The sequence below is a fragment of the Gobius niger genome, assembly GCF_951799975.1.
Source record: "Gobius niger genome assembly, chromosome: 1".
Classification (NCBI taxonomy): Eukaryota; Metazoa; Chordata; class Actinopteri; order Gobiiformes; family Gobiidae; genus Gobius; species Gobius niger.
In genome coordinates, this window is record NC_136852.1 from 2,617,410 (window position 1) to 2,635,471 (window position 18,062).

At 40.6% G+C, this 18,062-nt stretch overlaps 1 protein-coding gene across 1 annotated transcript in view; it reads right to left on the reverse strand.

Annotated features, from left to right (window-relative positions):
- Positions 1 to 11,672: 11,672 nt before the first annotated feature.
- The window catches only part of LOC306976776 (uncharacterized protein), a 57,707-nt gene continuing 51,317 nt past the window's right edge, over positions 11,673 to 18,062 (reverse strand). Inside the window, exon 2 of the transcript XR_013793785.1 lies at positions 11,673 to 11,958. The gene's annotated coding sequence lies outside the window, so the exon portion shown is untranslated. The remainder of the gene's footprint in view (positions 11,959 to 18,062) is intronic.

An 18,062-nucleotide genomic window follows, 5' to 3' on the forward strand; every position in this document is an offset into this window, starting at 1 on the left:
ATATAGTGCGGGCCTATGTAGTGAATGAGGGGTTAGGGACTAGTGTGGACATTCGGATACAGCCTTAAGACTCTGCGATCAGCTGCATGGTTTCTCACATGTGCGTTCTTGCATGTATCTGCAGACTTCTTTTGTCAGCGAATCTCTTGTCACAGGCGGAGCAGCCAAATCGTTTCTCACCAGTGTGCGTCCTTTTGTGCGAGTCCAGAGTGCTCTTTTGGGCGAATGCTTTGTTACACACTTGACAGCAGTACGGCTTCTCTCCTGTGTGTGTTCTTATATGTCGTTTAAGGGAGGAGAGGTCGATAAATTGTTTCTTACAGGTAGGACAGCTGTATGGTCTTTCACCCGTGTGGATCCTTGCGTGCGACTTTAGTGCACGTTGCTGGGTAAATGTTCTCTGACAGGTTGAACACCTGTATGGTCTCTCTCCTGTGTGTGTCTTTTCATGTTGAGCTCGGTTTGATTTTTGGTTAAAGGATTTCTTACAGTATGAACAACCGTATGGTCTCTCTCCAGTGTGAGTTCTGATGTGGGTCTGTAAACGCTCATTTGACCTAAATCTCTTGCTACAAACAAAGCATTGGTGCTTCTTGTTTTGGGGGGACGGTTTGGTGCTTCTTTTTCTGGTCTGGACTTGGTTGTGGTCGTCTCCATCAGCCTCGGTCTTTGTCTGTGCAGCTGAGTTGCCGTGTGGTTCACAGTTGTCAGTGTCAGGCGAGTGCTCAGTGTGTCCCTCAGTCTGTGAGTGCAAATGTGGCTCTGAGCTGACGTCCTCTCCCTGCGTTTGCTCTCGGCGCTCAGTTCGTCTTTGTCGAGGTGAGGACTTCACACAGATGGCACTGGACTCTGGAACAGGCCTGAAAATGATTTAAACAAATACATTTAAAATCTCCTGTCAGTTTGTGTGAGTGAAACATGTGAGACATGTTTAAAGGGGCGGAGCCTACACTGGCAGCTGCTCTTCCTCCTCTTTGCCGCTCTGTTCCTCTGGCTCCTCTTTAATCCGTGGAGTCTGTGTGGTTTTCTGGATCAGCTCGGGGCCAGGACTCGCTGATGGGATCTGGGTTTTCGCTCTGACCAGTTCAATCCTCGGACTCAGGACCTTGTCCAGGAGCTGCTGTTTCCTCTGGTTCTCCTCTTTGGAGCGACACAGTTCCTCCTCATACTCCACGATCGTTCTTTCAATCACCACAAATATCTCCTCAGTCGCCGCAGCCAGACGCTCGTTCACCAGAGCTCTCAGGGTTTGGCCTTTGGACATTTTTACAAACAGGTGGTGATGCTTTGGCCCTAAACAGAGACAGAATAAACAAATTAGCCCCAACAAAAAGCACAAGCGTCAGAGATGAGACGAAGAACAATACGATTCCAGACACGTGTTCGTAGGCGCTTAAATCTGTTTTAGTGTTTGATATTAATTAGGGGTGTTTGGCGATATATATATATATACATTACGTCACATGATTCTTGTTTTTTATTCTTGGGGGAAATATTAATTGCAGCCCTGCTTTGGTCCTGCACTTTGACTCCCGCCCACTAGATGGCAGCGCACGTGGAAGAGCGCGGTCGCTTCCAACTTCACCCCCATTTGGAGCTATAGGAATACATGAGGAGAGGCCAAATGCTTACAACATCTTTGGTCGTTTTGTGTGACTGAGGGCACACACAGAGCCCAGACAGGTACACATCAACTCGTCTAAGCTCAGGTAAGAACATGTCTCAGTGTGGAGAAATGGTGGCCTGTTCCTTTAAGAGAACGGATTCATTCTTTATTACGTGGCGTCTGGGACCTTTTAGCAAATGGACAAAGGACCAAACTTGTTCCCGAGATATATTTATGAACTAACCTTTAGACCTGGTGGTTGGTTTGTATTGTACTTGTAGTTTATCTTTGTCCTTCTACATTTAGAGACAGCTTTGTTGATATTTTCGTAAGCCTGCAATTCTTTATAAACCTGCATTAGGGATGCACCGATACCACTTTTTCTAAAACCGATACGAGTACTTGGATTTAAGTACTCGCCGATACCGAATACCGATACGAGTACAAGGCATTTTCTTCAACATTCTACTTTTTTCACATCAGATTGGTTTGTAATGAGTAAATTTACTCATGTACATTTCCTTATGTAAAGTCGGCGACACATTTAAGAGCAGTTATATTAGAATTGTGCTGATGCCATTTATTTATTTACATTCAATATGATTTTTTATTTTTATGTCTCTGTCCATCATAGACAGAAAAGCCCATGTCCTAAAGCTCCCAATGCCTGAGCTTTATTCATTTATGTATTTTTATTTAACAATAGTATTGAGATGTTTCTTAAATGGTCTCTTTTCGTCTTTACTTCAACTCCTGTATATTTTCTCGTGTGTTTGTAGTAACTTAGCGAGAAGCTACAGCGTTTTCATTGTTCTGCTGCAGCTCATTTTCCCTCAATATAAACATGCTGTAAGTCTTTAATTTGGATTTTCTGAGGACTTTTTAGTCGCTGGGTTAGTTTTTCAGAAGAATAAACCCCTGGGCATAAAACGGCGTCAGAATGGCCAAAACTGCGCTAGCCGCGAGTTAGCAACGTTAGCCTGTATGTTGTAAACACTGCAGACGCTGCAGCACGAACAACATTTAGCTCTGGTTAAATCCAGCTCAGACTCTGGTTTAGAGAGCGCAGTCTGTAATAAAGTCAGCTCTATGAGGATTATTGGATTTCCACTAAACAATTCTCCAGTTTGTTGCTTCTTCTCTCCTCAGCTGAGAGCTGCGCCTCGTAGGTGTGCTGGCCACACGTCAAATCGGTTTCTGGTTTCAGGACCTCATGAATGAGTACGAGTATGAGTACAAGCCTGGCCTGTGGTATCGTCCCGATACCCGATACTGATATGTTCTTACCTGAGCTTAGACGAGTTGATACGCACCTGTCTGTTAATATATAATATATTGCTAATGTTAATATATCGTGAAAAACATTGTGAAAAGATCGGTGCTGTAAAAGATCTGTGATTTACATAAACGGCTCTTCAAGCTCGGAAAAAAACAGCTGTTTGCCCACGAGTCATCAAAGCATCCGCTGAAAATTGCGGAAATAAACATTCGGTGTGTTTAAGATGAAGTGGCCTCGCCTCGATTCCAGACGAGACCCGGCGGTGGCGTCCGAGGGCGGAGAAAGACGCCTCTAATCAAGTCAGACACATCTCAGCCCCGAGAACAGGGAGGAGCCTCAGGCCACGCAGCGCCTCAGCCCCGAGAACAGGGAGGAGCCTCAGGTCACGCAGCGCCTCAGCCCTGAGAACAGAGAGGAGCCTCAGGTCACGCAGCGTCTCGCCTTTGTTAGAAAGAGTTTGGGAATAAAACTATTGTTAAAGTTTGTGAACATATTTCTGCTTCTCCCACACACCAGACAGACCCATCACTACAGCAAAAATAACATACTCTCCTCTTACAGATTAGGATTAGAATAATAAACTTATGCTTATTTAAATGGAGGCCATATGTTGAACACACGGCACTTTCTGTCAAATATGAAGCATTTCTGCAGATTTAAGTAGATCTGTGATGAGAAAAGATGAGGCAGGAGCTGTGGAGCGTCAGGGCAACACGTCTCTGATCTAAACACAACTCATATCCATCATCTGTCAGTCCTCTGTCGGTGTACGTGTTTACGGCACTTCATTTCCCACAATCCCTTTGGCCTTTGTAGTTCAGCCACCCGAGCGAGGCGGAGAAAAGCAACTTCGCTCGCCGACCCAAGGCGCTCCAGCCGCCTCGGGCTCCTTCCGAAACCAGCAGATTGGTCAGAGCTCTTACGCCAAACCGGATGTGCGTCAGCGTCCGCCATGGCAAGTTGCTTCCGAACTGGTCTGTCAGTTAGGAAGGAGTTAGGAAAAGGAGCCTTGATGCTAACTATCATAGCCACTTTAGCATAGGGACCTCTGATGCTAACTATCATAGCCACTTTAGCATAGGGACCTCTGATGCTAACTATCATAGCCACTTTAGCATAGGGACCTCTGATGCTAACTATCATAGCCACTTTAGCATAGGGACTAACTAACCGATGATTAGGAGCTATGTGCCGTCCCATAAGCCACTGCGCCAAACCCCCCCACCCCCCTCGCCCCCACCCTCTAGTGATTCATGCACAACCACTGTTGATTGACAGGAGCACATTTAATAATAAAAAAAATAATAATAATAAAAAAATAAGATTCTGCACAAGCCAAACTTTATAAAAGTGATAAATCCATGTTGTCGTCCCCACAGCTCAGTCACATGTCAGTGTTAAAGAGGAAACTCAGGAAACAGATTAAATGCTTTTGTTTTCATTTAGTAGAAACTTAAGCCACATGGATCATTTGCTGCTGTAGCTTTAAGAAACAGCTGTTGAAATAAAATAACACTAAAGGGAAATGTTTGGATCATTTGGATTTATTTTTCTCCTTAAATGTCTTTGTTTGGACACTAGTTTGTTGTTGGACACTAGGGGGCGACATGCACTTTTGTTTGGCCTCACTCCACCAATAACTTTAAAGAAGAAGAAAAACAGCTGTTGGTGATGTCACTTCCCTTTCCCCTGTTTAAGGACGGACGGATTGTGCAAATTCTGCTGAAGCTCTAGTTCCCAAACTGCACAGATCTAACAGTCGACCCCATGAAAGGTTAAGGAGTTAGTTGCTAGTGTTAGTGCTTAGAGGCTCTGATTTGATGGTTTCAGACGCAGCCTCGGTCTCGGGGTACGGGCACCGTCGCACAAATGGCGTCAGAGCGAGGCGCAAAGGGCCAAAGGGATTGTGGGAAATGAAGTGCTGTAAACATGTGTCCCGACAAGCACCCGGTTAGACCGGTAACGGTTTATAACGTAATGCAGGTCAGCATAGAGCTTTAAGCTGGTCTTTTAAACATGTAAAAAGTATCTCTTCCGGTCCATTAGTATTGGTTATATACCCGTTAAAGACAACAGTAAACAGAAAACCCTGCCGTCTACTTTCACCCCTGGTTTTGAGCTAGTCCGTTCGGTTAGTGGCCTATGTTTTATCCTGGGAGTTATAAGCACTGAACTAACTCATCTTATTTTCTTTAACCATGTTTTTTTTTTAACCTAATATAGCAATAAGACTTGCTTTTTATGTTGTGTTCCTACCCGGACAGAAACGGGTCTGAATGAAAGACAGAAAAATGGCAGGGCTAATTCAACCGGACAAACCGGGTCTTTTAACCGGATCTTTTAACGCGCGGATTGAACTGCGGCGTTGTTCGAAATAACCAACGCTTGTGGTGAAGATTGTGTTTGGTTTTGCAACAACAATCACCCTGGGCCTGCGATACAAAAACACAAAGCGCTAAATGCTAACGACAAAGGCTAATTTCGTGCTAGCCTGTTAGCTTCCGGTTAGCATACCGCACTTGGCTTCAGAAGAACACGAGTCGAGAACGCTGGGCTTACTGTGTTCGCTCGGATAAAGCGGGATAAGTCACAGTTTGACCCAGAGTCACGAACAGCCAAAGGAAACGCGGCTAAAGTTGAAGCAGGACGTAGAGTTAGCAAACAGCGCCGTCTTCTTCTTCGGTTTCGCTCGATGGCGGATTGCGACACGAACGAACAGCGCCGTCTAGCGGACAGAAACATAACTCAGAGGTTATGCAGATTTATCTTCTGTTCGAGTCTAAATAGAAGAGTTCATTTGCAAAAGCAGATGTCTCCGTTTTCGAATTGTTTGGGATACTTGTTTCTCCTCAGGTGAAACTCCGAATGAGGCGAAGAGTGAGAAAACTGCATGTTTCTTTAACCTCTTAGCACCCGCCAAAACCAAATCCATTCTCTCTTCTTTGCCATTGTCGTCACTTTTTATTTCCCTTGTGTGTTTTTGTCACTTTTTTATTACTTGTTTGCTGCTCTTCTGTCACTTTTTCTGCTGGATTTTTATCTTTTTTTCGCTGGATTTTTGTCTTTTTTTTTTACTGGATTTTTGTCTTTTTTTGCTGGATTTTTGTCTTTTTTCTGCTGGATTTTTATCTTTTTTCTGCTGGATTTTTGTCTTTTTTTGCTGGATTTTTGTCATTTTTCTGATGGATTTTTGTCATTTTTCTGATGGATTTTTGTCTTTTTTCTGCTGGATTTTTGTCTTTTTTCTGCTGGATTTTTATCTTTTTTTCGCTGGATTTTTGGCATTTTTTTGCTGGATTTTTGTCTTTTTTCTGCTGGATTTTTGTCACTTTTTTGCTGGATTTTTATCTTTTTTTCGCTGGATTTTTGTCTTTTTTTTACTGGATTTTTGTCTTTTTTTGCTGGATTTTTGTCACTTTTCTGCTGGATTTTTATTTTATTTTTGCTGGATTTTTGTCTTTTATTTGCTGGATTATTATAATTTTTTTGCTGGATTTTTGTCCTTTTTTTGCTGGATTTTTGTCTTTTTTCTGCTGGATTTTTATCTTTTTTTCGCTGGATTTTTGTCTTTTTTTTACTGGATTTTTGTCTTTTTTTGCTGGATTTTTGTCACTTTTCTGCTGGATTTTTATTTTATTTTTGCTGGATTTTTGTCTTTTATTTGCTGGATTATTATAATTTTTTTGCTGGATTTTTGTCCTTTTTTTGCTGGATTTTTGTCTTTTTTCTGCTGGATTTTTGTCTTTTTTCTGCTGGATTTTTGTCTTTTTTCTGCTGGATTTTTGTCTTTTTTCTGCTGGATTTTTGGCATTTTTTTGCTGGATTTTTGTCTTTGTTTTGCTGGATTTTTATGTTTTTTGCTGGAGTTTTGTCTTTTTTTCGCTGGATTTTTGTCTTTTTTTCGCTGTATTTTTGTCTTTTTTCTGCTGTATTTTTGTCTTTTTTCTGCTGGATTTTTGTCTTTTTTTTGCTGGATTTTTGTCTTTTATTTTCTTGTCATTTTTTGGTCACTTTTTCGCTTTTTTGTTGCATTTACATCCTCACTTTCTTTTTGTTTTTTGCCTCTGTTTTGAAGAAGCTTTTAGATTTGGAGAATTTGGAGAAAACATGTTCAGGTGGAAGTTAAGAGGTGAAAAATCCGTAACTCCGCACAGGAATGGGCTTCAGAATTACTTCATGTTCCTCACACATTAAATCATCCCGTGGGCCTTGACCTTGACACACGTGTGTTAGAGGAAAACATTTATCGCACTGGGTCAGGCTGTTCAGTCGCACTATCTCTGTCAGAGCCTTGACTGTGGCGCTCAGACTCTTGTATCAGTCTGACGCAATGTCTCGAGTTCATGTATTTTTATTTATATATTCATTTGAAATCAACATTTTAGAATGTAAATATGCCTGAGTTAGCAGAGAAAGCTCATTTTCTTTGGCAGATGTCTCCGGGTCCCGTACCGATGGTAAATAAACATCTCCTGCACTGAGCTCCACATTCCCACCCACTCCCGGTCACGAGCGTTGACTTTTGGAAAAACTAAATTATTAAGAGTTTAAAGGAATAGGCCACCGTTTTTACATACTGAGATATGTTCTTACCTGAGCTTTGACGAGTTCTTTAGGACCTGTCTGATCTTCCCCCGTGCCTTCAGTCACGTAAACACAGCGCAGACGGCGTTAGCATTTAGCCTCTCCCCCTCTCCTCTATTGCTCCAAAACAGGTCAAGATAGAAGCTACCAAGCTCTTCCACGTTTTCCCTATTTCAATATGGTTACGTGAAGTGTTCCACTACAAAGTATAATTACACACAATTAAACAATGTGGATTTTCTAAGTGGATAAAAGGGGAACTATATTGTAAGGCGTAATAATACCAGGAGTAGTTTGGCATCCGCACAGTAAAGTGAAGATTACTGCGCGGATTTCAAACTACTCCTGGTATTATTACGCCTTACAATATAGTCCCACAAAAATGTGATAAAAAATTGACAAAAGAATTACAAAAATGAAAAATAAAATTACAAAAAATGTGACAAAAATTACCCAATAAAAATGACAAAAATGTGACAAAAAAAATTACAAAAATGTGACAAAAAAGACACAAAAAAGACAAAAAATTGATAAAAATTTGACAAAAAACTGAAAAAAAAAATATGAAAAAGTGGCAAAAATGTCACAATGGACAAAAAATGACAAAAAGTTGATTAAAAAAATGGATGAAAAAATGACAAAAATGTGACAAAAAAATTACAAAAATTTGATAAAAATGACAAAAAAGACAAAAAAACAGACAAAAATGTGATAAAAAATTGACAAAAAAAATGACAAAAATGTGACAAAAATGACACAAAAAGACAAAAATTTGATAAAAATTTGACAAAAACCTGAAAAAAAAAATATGAAAAAGTGGCAAAAATGTCACAAGAAATTGACAAAAAATGACAAAAAATATATTTTAAAAAATTGACGAAAAAAATTACAAAAATTTGCGAAAAATGTGACAAAAAAGACAAAAATGACAAAAAAAACGACAAAAATGTGACAAAAATGACACAAAAAAGACAAAAATGTGAAAAGAATTTGACAAAAAATAACAAAAATTTGACAAAAAATGACAAAAAAGTTACAAAGATGAGTTGAACACCCAACAAAAAAATGATGGAAAAAGAAATCTGATGATGAAGATCCTCTCGGTTCCGGCGGGAGTTAAGAGGTTAAATGGATCGTCCAGTCAAAATAACCCACAGCCATAATCCTACATAAACTAAACCAGTTCACAACATTTTTATTGTAAATCACTGCTGTTCAGTCATTTGTTACTAGAAACAAGGAGACGTTTTTTTAAATAAGGGACAAAATGATAAACATTGTTCACAATCAAAGATCCTTAAACTTAAATATCCCTTTAATGGCGGCGTTAGCATTAAAGACATCCAATTCTAAACAGTGTTGGGGAGAGTTTACTTTATATAACACTTTATATTTGCCTTAAAAGTATGTAACGTGTTCCGGTACTTTGCCCATTAAGAGTATTGTACTTTGAATAGTTTCACGTGGATTTGTATTTTATTTATGTTAAAAAAATACTTATAATTAACTGTAATTGTGTTGCTTGTTGGCAAATGCACAGGAGATACATGTACATTAATTAAATATTTTCTTTTAAGGAAAACAGAAAAGTAAAGTGATATTTGTGTGACTAAATTGTGTTCGTCCTGTAGATTGTATGACCATAAACCATTGAGAATAATGTAATGAAAGTTTGTCAGGGGATGACGCAGCAGAGGCTTGGTTCGTTGCCGGCAGTAAGTCAGACCTGTTCCCGGTGCGTGTTGGTCTCCTCAGGGCTGCCCTTTGTCACCGGTTCTGTTCATCACTTTTATGGACAGAGTTTCCTGGTGCAGCCAGGGGCCGGAGGGCGTCCGGTTTGGGAGCCTCAGAATTTCATCTCTGCTGTTTGTGGATGATGTTGTTCTGTTGGCTCCAACGAACCAGGACCTTCAGCTGCTCTGGGGCGGTTTGCAGCCGAGTGTGAAGCGGCCGGGATGAGGATCAGCACCTCCAAATCTGAGGCCATGGTTCTCCTTCCCCTCTTCAGGTCAGTGGGGAGTCCTTACCTCAAGTGGAGGAGTTCAAGTACCGTAAATTCTCTAATACTGGCCTGTATTCCATTAGCGGCCGGGTCTCTGACAGAGGCCGGGTCTCTGACAGAGGCCGGGTTCGCGGCTGGCGGAGGCAAATTAAAGCCGGTCTCTAAAACAGGCCGGGGCTTTTATTAGAAACTATAGCGGTAGAAATATTCCCCATGTTAGGAATTTGTCTCATACTCGTGTAAATGAAAACTCACGTGCAGGAAGTAACAAACGGGAACCCAGGCCGAGGGGGACGCTGCGGAGGAGCTGATCCGAGCGTAACTTTGACACAGACACTTTTCAAACCTCCTGTGACGATATTTGGAAACAGGGCAAATGTTGTGTGACCCTCCAGGGTTTTAATAAAGTCGCCATCGCGTCTTCAAAGCACGTCCAGCTGCTCCGTGTGCAGGTCAGTCCCACGCCTCAAAATAACTCCTCCCATCAGCGCGAGCGTCTCGTCTTCTCTCGGGTCAGTCTCATGATCGATCACAAACACAAACGCTCCGTCTAAACTCGCCTTTACACAAGATAACAACAAATAATCCGGTCCGGTAAAAACGAAACAGAAACCTGCAGTGACATTGATGTCAAAGCTCCGCTAACAGCAACGACACACTTCCTGTTGTCCCGACAAAATAAAAGGCGTCAATGTTCCAGCCGCTGGGAGAGGGTTTAAAATCTCGTTTTTCTTCGTTTTCCTGGTCGTCCGTTTTGCTCAAATAGAAATAAAGGCCTGTCTCTAATTGTGGCCTGGTTCCAATAAAGGCCTGGTCCTGATGCCCTTGAGTAAATAAAGGCCCCGGCCTCTATTAGAGCATTTACGGTATCTCGGGGTCTTGTTCACGAGTGAGGGACGGATGGATCGGTGCGGCGTCAGCAGTGATGCGGTCGCTGTATCGGTCTGTCGTGGTGAAGAGGGAGCTGAGTCGGGGGCAAAGCTCTCGATTTACGTTCCCACCCTCACCTCTGGTCACGACTGAAAGGACATAAGCGGCTGAAATGAGCTTCCTTCCTTCAGGACATGCCTGGCTGGAACAGCTGTGACAGAGACAGCTGCCTCCGAAAGTTACAAAGGATCTGTTTCCTGCACCCGGCTCTGACTCTCGCCTCGTTATAAAACAAACAGAAAACTCTCACATTTCAAATATTCTGATATTTGAAGACTCTGTTTTTTCACGTGTGCGTTTGTAAGTGTGAATCTCGACTTATTTTATCCGCGAATCTCTTTTCACAGGTGGAACAGCCGTAAGGTTTCTCTCCCGTGTGAGTTCTCTTATGCAAATTCAAGATACTTCTATCAGCAAAGGTTTTGTCACAGGTCGAACAGCTGAAGGGTTTCTCTCCTGTGTGTCGCCTCAAGTGTAAATTGAGATGGGTTTTTTGGACGAACGTTTTCTCACAGAATGGACAGCTGTAAGGTTTCTCACCAGTGTGCGTTCTGGTGTGTGCGTCTCGATTGCCTTTTTGGGTGAAGGTTTTCTCACAGACTAAACAGCTGTAAGGTTTTTCTCCTGTGTGTGTCCTTTCGTGAGAATTTAGAGATTGTTTCTGGTTAAACGTTCTCTTACAGATTGAGCAACTGAAAGGTTTCTCTCCGGTGTGAACTCTGATGTGTCTTTGTAGATCCCGATTTTTCCCAAATCTCTTGTTACAAAACGGGCACTGGTGCTTCTTCTTCTCGTCTCCATCGGCTCCTGACGTGTGGACAGTGTGGACAGTGGTCTCCGGTGCAGACTTGTTTTGGGGGGACAGTTTGGTGCTTCCGTCTCTGATCTGGACTTGGTTGTCGTGGTCTCCATCAGCCTCTGTCTCCATCTGTGTGAATCGTTCCCAGTCGTCGTCATTGTCAGTGTCAGACTCAGTGTGTCCCTCAGTCTCAGTGTGTCCCTCATGTGTCTCTGAGCTGACGTCCTCTCCCTGCGTTTCCTCTCGGTGCTCAGTTTGTCTTTGCTGAAGCTGTGAGGACTCTTCAGTCTTCACACAGACGGCACTGGACTCCGGGACAGGCCTGGAAAATGATTTAAACATAAATATATTTATAAATCGACAGTTTGTGTGAGTGAAATGTGAGACATGTGTAAAGGGGCGGAGCCTACACTGGCAGCTGCTCTTCCTCCTCTTTGACGCTCTGCTCCTCTGGCTCCTCTTTAATCCGTGGAGTCTCTGTGATTTCCTGGTTCAGCTCAGGACCAGGACTCGTCGGGATCTGGACATTCCCTCTGACCAGTTCGATCCTCGGGCTCTGAACCTGGTCCAGGAGCTCCTGTTTCCTCTGGTTCTCCTCTCTGGAGCGACACAGTTCCTCCTCATACTCCGCTATCGTTCTTTCAACCAGCACAAATATCTCCTCAGCCGCCGCAGCCAGACGCTCATTCACCAGAGCTCTCAGGGTTTGGCTTTTGGACATTTTTACAAACTCACAAACAGGTGGTGAAGCTTCAGCCCTAAACAGAGACAAGGAATAAACAATTAGCCTTTAAACATGTCTAATGTCTCACATTTTTCCCAACATAAATAATATACAGGCTATGAGATTGTCTTTTAAAAATGCTGATGATTCCCTGTAAACATCGTCAAAGGTCACTTATGGGACATCGCCCAACCCGACTGGGCCGTCAATGCAGGTCAGTCAAGTTAAAGCAGTCTTTGTCCGAACGGTGCCGCGTTCCCACAGCGCTGTTTGTGACGCTGCGGATCAGGATCGAGATGGGAATCATTGATCAATAGATGGAAACTTATTTTGAACCCAAAGGCGCAGATTTATCAGCGGAGAAGTGTCTTTCCCTCCTCCCTCTTTCTCTCGGCTGTGACCGGCTCCAGAGACACGACAACCCGCGGACTTTCTGTGGGTTTTGTGTCGTACGGACTTCACTGCAAAAAGTGGATTCTAAGCAAGGAAAAAATGTCTTACTTTAAGAAATAAGTTCTTATTTTTTCCCTAAAAAGTAATAATGTTTTGTGGAGCAAAGTTTTCTTGAGAAAAAAAATCTTATTTTAGGAAATAAAATCTAGCCATTTCTAAAAATTTGCTAAAAACATACAACATTTCTTGTAACAAGAAAGAAAAACTTTTTGAATCTTCTTCAGTTTTAGACAAAGAATATTTTTTCTTATTTTAAGATAAAATAAGATCAACAACTCTTAATTCAAGAACTGATTCTCACTGATCAATAATACATTCCATTATTTAAAGTGGGCGGCTCGGTGGCACAGCGGTTAGAGCCTCCGCTTCACAGCTCGAAGGTCCTGGGTTCGATTCCCACCAGGACGGGGCCATTCTCTGTGGAGAATCATGGAGACGGGGCTCCGGGCGCGGGCAATACTTTCCTTAAATATTAGTATTTATTAAGAACATTTTACTTAAATCAAGCAACATTTAAGTAAAATACCCACAATTTTTCACAAAATAAAAACGTTTTCCTTAAACAAAAAGAACAATTCTTATCATTACTGTAAAGTCTTTACCAAACATAATTTTTTAAAGTGGGAAAATTTGTTAATGTATTCAGATGTAATTATGGTCTATAAAACCCTAAATGGACTAGCCCCGCCCCCATTACAGGAGTTTATACAGCTAAATGTAAACACAAACACACGCTCATCCAGCAGAGGAGACTGTAATATCCCATTCAGAAAGACTTCTTTCGGACAATCTGCCTTCTCAGTACGAGCAGCTCACTCCTGGAACTTGATCCCAACAGAACTGAGGAACCTGACCTCACTCCACACTTTTAGAAACTCTGTGAAGAAGTGGCTCTTGGACAATCAGACATGTGAACACAACATGGTCTAGAGTCACCACTGATGCATGTCTTGCTGTGTGGAAGATTGTGGTGTTTTGTGTTTTGTCCCTTTCTGATTTTTATCTGTGAATTTACCTATTTTTTACATATTTAACGTTATCATTCATCATTCACTGTCTTTTTATGTCTCTGTGATGGTGTTTTTGCTGTATGTTTGTGCCTGTGTTTGTCCTGTCATGACATCAACCTGCCAGGGGACGACGGATGAAAATGAGCCTATATGGCAAACTCCGGCACATTTACATGTTGAAAAAACACATGTTGATTAATGTGCACTGTCCCAATTCAAATAAAGATATTAAAAATTATTCCATTTTCTGAGGACATTTTGCTTAATTCTAGCTCTTTATTTGCTTAAATTGAGCGTTTCTTTCTTGTTTTATGATGAGAAAAATATTCTGGAAATAAGAATTCTTAGCAAGAAAAAAATGCTGACCCCATTGGCAGAATGTTTTCCTTAAAACAAGACAACATGTTTAAGATTTCTTCCCTTGTTTTTAGTCGGGTACTTTATGCAGTGTTGGCTCTGCCCTGGTTTATGGGAAAGTCGCTGCTGTCGCTTGAAATGAACGAGCACTTTGGAGCAGGGAGTGACCGAGTGATGGAATTACACCGGAAAGTAACGAACAACGATGGACTGTTCTGCACGACCTGGCAGCTCACTGTGGAGACGGACAACAGGAGGGCGACATCCTGGCAGGAAAAGGGATGAACTGTGAAGGAACCACCTGCTCTGGACTAACTGAACTAATGCTGAGACCAAGAAAAAGCTAATTTATTATAAATGTATCAACTATAACTGGAATAATTCCTTTCCTCCTGAGAGGAGATTGAAGCAGCTGGACCTCTTATCTGTCCCACACCGTCAGCTTTCCCCACTCAAGGTCAAGTCACGGAGCTAAACCCGATACAGACTGACGCTTCTGTGACTATATTTACAAACATTCACTAATTTCAAGGACTATGCAAATAACTGCACACACATCCCCTCCCGAACCCGCCCCAATCCCTCTGTGTCTGCGTCCTCTAACCTTTCTTTTCAACTCTCCCACCCCCGCCCTGTACTGTGTGTTTCCCATGTCTTGATGTCTTTATATCTGTAGGTATGTGGAGATTTCTAAAATGGAGTTGCCATTTTTGTCCCCAGTATCTGTGACCGGGTTTTGCCCTGATCATTGTTAGAGCGGGACGGCAAATGGCCTGTTTGGCTGAAAGTAGGCGGTCATTCCCACAGTAAGTCACGAGTCACGTCGTCAGGATAATTGTCTTCAGTCTCGTGTAGAAACGGAGAGAATCGGTCTTCATTTACTCCCGCAGCAGCAAATTCAAAATGTAATTGTAACTTCAATATTCAAGAATTGAATAAACACCTTTCAGACACTGTGGACACTGTGGAGAAGGAGCTGGACATGAAGAGGGTCTTGTTGTCGTTTGCTGCTCAAAGTTTCCCACATGTTTTGTCACTCCTGCCAATGCACGTGTGGAAGAGATAAACCTTAAACACCATTCAGTTACTCAGCTCCACTTTTGTTGCTCGTTTTTCCCACTTTCTGTCCACGATCATTAGTTTTGTTTACTCTGCACTGACACAACTGAAAACAGCCTCATTAAACCAAACTCCAATGTTTAAATGAACTAAAGCTAAAATATAAAATTATGCTTTAACACATACGACCAATGGAAATATGTTAAATCAATGTTGACTGAAAGTTTGATGAAAGAATCTTGAATATTTAAAAAGTTCTGGTTGTTTCTCTTTTTAGGTCACACTGACCTCCATTCGTTTCAATGGAAGGGGCGGAACTAAAGAGAGACGCTGATTTTGAACTAGAAACCGCTGTAACTTTCTTCATACTGAACATATACACACACATTTCATTGCATATTGTCGGGGGTTACTGCATCTTTCCACTTAAACTATTTACTTGTCTTTCTATTGAGTTTGAAATTTTTATCCACATACCTACTTCATGTCTTGGAAATGTTAAATCCTGTTTTATTGATTCGATCTGTTGTTTTTTTGTAATTTTATGCAACTGTGAAGCACTTTGAATTGCCTTGCGTATGAACACTGCTCTACAAATAAACCTGCCTTATGATAATTATTCATACAGTTAAACAGTTAATTAAGGCGAGACGCTGCAGGTGAATAGGGGAAAAAATGTATATTTACAGATATCACTTTGAAACTGTTGCTGTGGATCACTGGCATAAAAGTGAGAAAAAAATACATGGCAACTTTTCTGTTATTTTATCTTTTCATATAAGAACAAGGTGTTTCATGCCTAAAAATGCCCCAAATTTCACATCTTTTCGGTGCTGAAATCTGAATAATGGATTGAGCTACATTCAAATTTATGGTTTCATTTTATTGATAAATGAGTTGCCAAAACTTTTTCAGAGGGGATTTTGGATTTCTTGTTTAGTTTTAAAATAAGCTGTTTTTTAGTGGAAAAATTTGTAAAAATGTAATTTTTGCCTTATTTTTTGACATTCAAAACTCAATAAATGGGGCTTAAGGGATTAAATAATAAAAAATCGTTCTGAAAAAATCTTCCAAATCTTGTTCAGTCCAAGGCTGGAAAATGTGAAGTCTTTAGGTCCGACTGACGTGGACATAGTGTCGCCACAATGACAGAAAAATGTGTTTGGAGAAAAAGGCCCTTGAAATTGTGTTCTCCCAAATAAGTCTATGGGGGAACATTGAATCAACGCAATATTTAAACATGTTATTGTGAAGATTAGGCATGTTTTCTGTTTCCGGGTGAAAGTTTATATGTTCAGAGACCAATGTGGCCCAAAACCTGAAAACTGAAAAAATTGAGTTTTGCCTGTAGTGTCTCCCCTTAATGCTAAACTCCGAGCACATCTCCACTGTTTTAGGTCGGACCAACGGCTCCCTTTTCTCCTGACTAGAGAGACGTCGGACTAACGGAACCCCGACTCAATAGGACATGTTCTGAATATTCTTTATCTATGTTTGTGGCTAATGTAGTCATAGGAATTGCTCATTTGTGTTGTGTTCCTCCCCGGACAGAACACACCCGGAGAAACTGTTGCAGGAAAATAACCTCTTGTGACTCATAAATAACGTCTATATCTTTAAATTTGCTTTGCCTGTTTTTACCTCGGCTCAGTCACACAATTACGATACAATAACACAGCGCAAGTGGTCACTGCAGCTAAATGCTAACGCTAAAGCTAACCTCGCGCGAGCCTTTTAGCTTCACATTAGCGTGTAGCAGTTAGCTTAAGGAAGAACAAGAAACTTACTCAGATAAAGACGGACATTTCAACGTGTAATCCAGAGTCATGAACAGAAAAGCCAAACGAGCCTCGGCTAATGTAGCACGAGAAGCTAACGTCGTCTTCTTCTCTGCTTTCAGCGTAATGGCGGATTGTTCGTCAAACTAACAGCGCCGTCTGGTGGACCGGAGAGAAACTCGTGTAAAGGTTCTATTTCTGTTCAAAACTAAATAGAAAATGGAACTTAACATTGAGGGAAAAATCAAAAATGAACCACTGCCATAATCCTGCGCAGAACTAAACCGAAGCCTGTGTTAAAGTAGTTAATGGTGGCGTTAACATTAAAGATATTGTAGTGTTGTATTGTAGTCAGTGTTAACTTCCGCCTGAACCGAGAGGATCTTTTTCCTCATGTCATCAGATTTTTTTTCCCCATCATTTTTTGTCGGGAATTCAACTCATTTTTGTAATTTTTTTGTCATTTTTTGTCACATTTTTTATCACATTTTTGTTATCTTTTCGTCATTTTTTTGTAACATTTTGTCACATTTTTTTGTCATTTTTTGTAATTTTTTTGTCACATTTTTTGTCACATTTTTTCGTCAATGTTTTATCACATTTTTGTCATTTTTTCGTCAATTTTTTGTCATTTTTTTGTCAATTTTTTATAACATTTTTTGTCACATTTTTGTCATTTTTTCGTCAATTTTTTATCCATTTTTTGTCATTTTTTTGTCAATTTTTTATCAATTTTTTGTCAATTTTTTGTCAATTTTTTGTCACATTTTTCCGTCAATGTTTTATCACATTTTTGTCATTTTTTCGTCAATTTTTTGTCATTTTTTTGTCAATTTTTTATAAATTTTTTTGTCACATTTTTGTCATTTTTTTGTCAATTTTTTATCCATTTTTTGTCATTTTTTGGTCAATTTTTTATCAATTTTTTGTCAATTTTTTGTCAATTTTTTGTCACATTTTTCCGTCAATGTTTTATCACATTTTTGTCATTTTTTGGTCAATTTTTGTTCATTTTTTTGTCACATTTTTGTATTTTTTTGGTCAAATTTTTATCCTTTTTGGTCATTTTTTCGTACATTTTTTGTCAATTTCTTGTGACATTTTTGCCACTTTTTCATCAATTTTTCGTCACTTTTTTGTCTAAGTTTTCTCACTTTTTTGTCACATTTCCATCATTGTTTTCTTCTCAGTTCTGTTGCTATTTTCACAGCTTTTTCCAGAAGCTTTCGGACTGGGGTAAAGCCAAACTGGAGAAAATGTGCTCGGTTCGGGTGGGAGTTAAGGGGTTTCAAAATGTAATACGTTTGTGTTACATATTACTGTTTCAAAAATGTATCTGAGTTTAGGGCAGTGCAATTAGTCGAAATTCGATTACAATTTCGATCATTTCACTAAACGACTACAAAATTAGCGTTTGTGTTGTTTTTTTTCACTTTTCTAAAAAAAAAATTTTGGGGGCAAATATTTCACGGCGCTGGGAT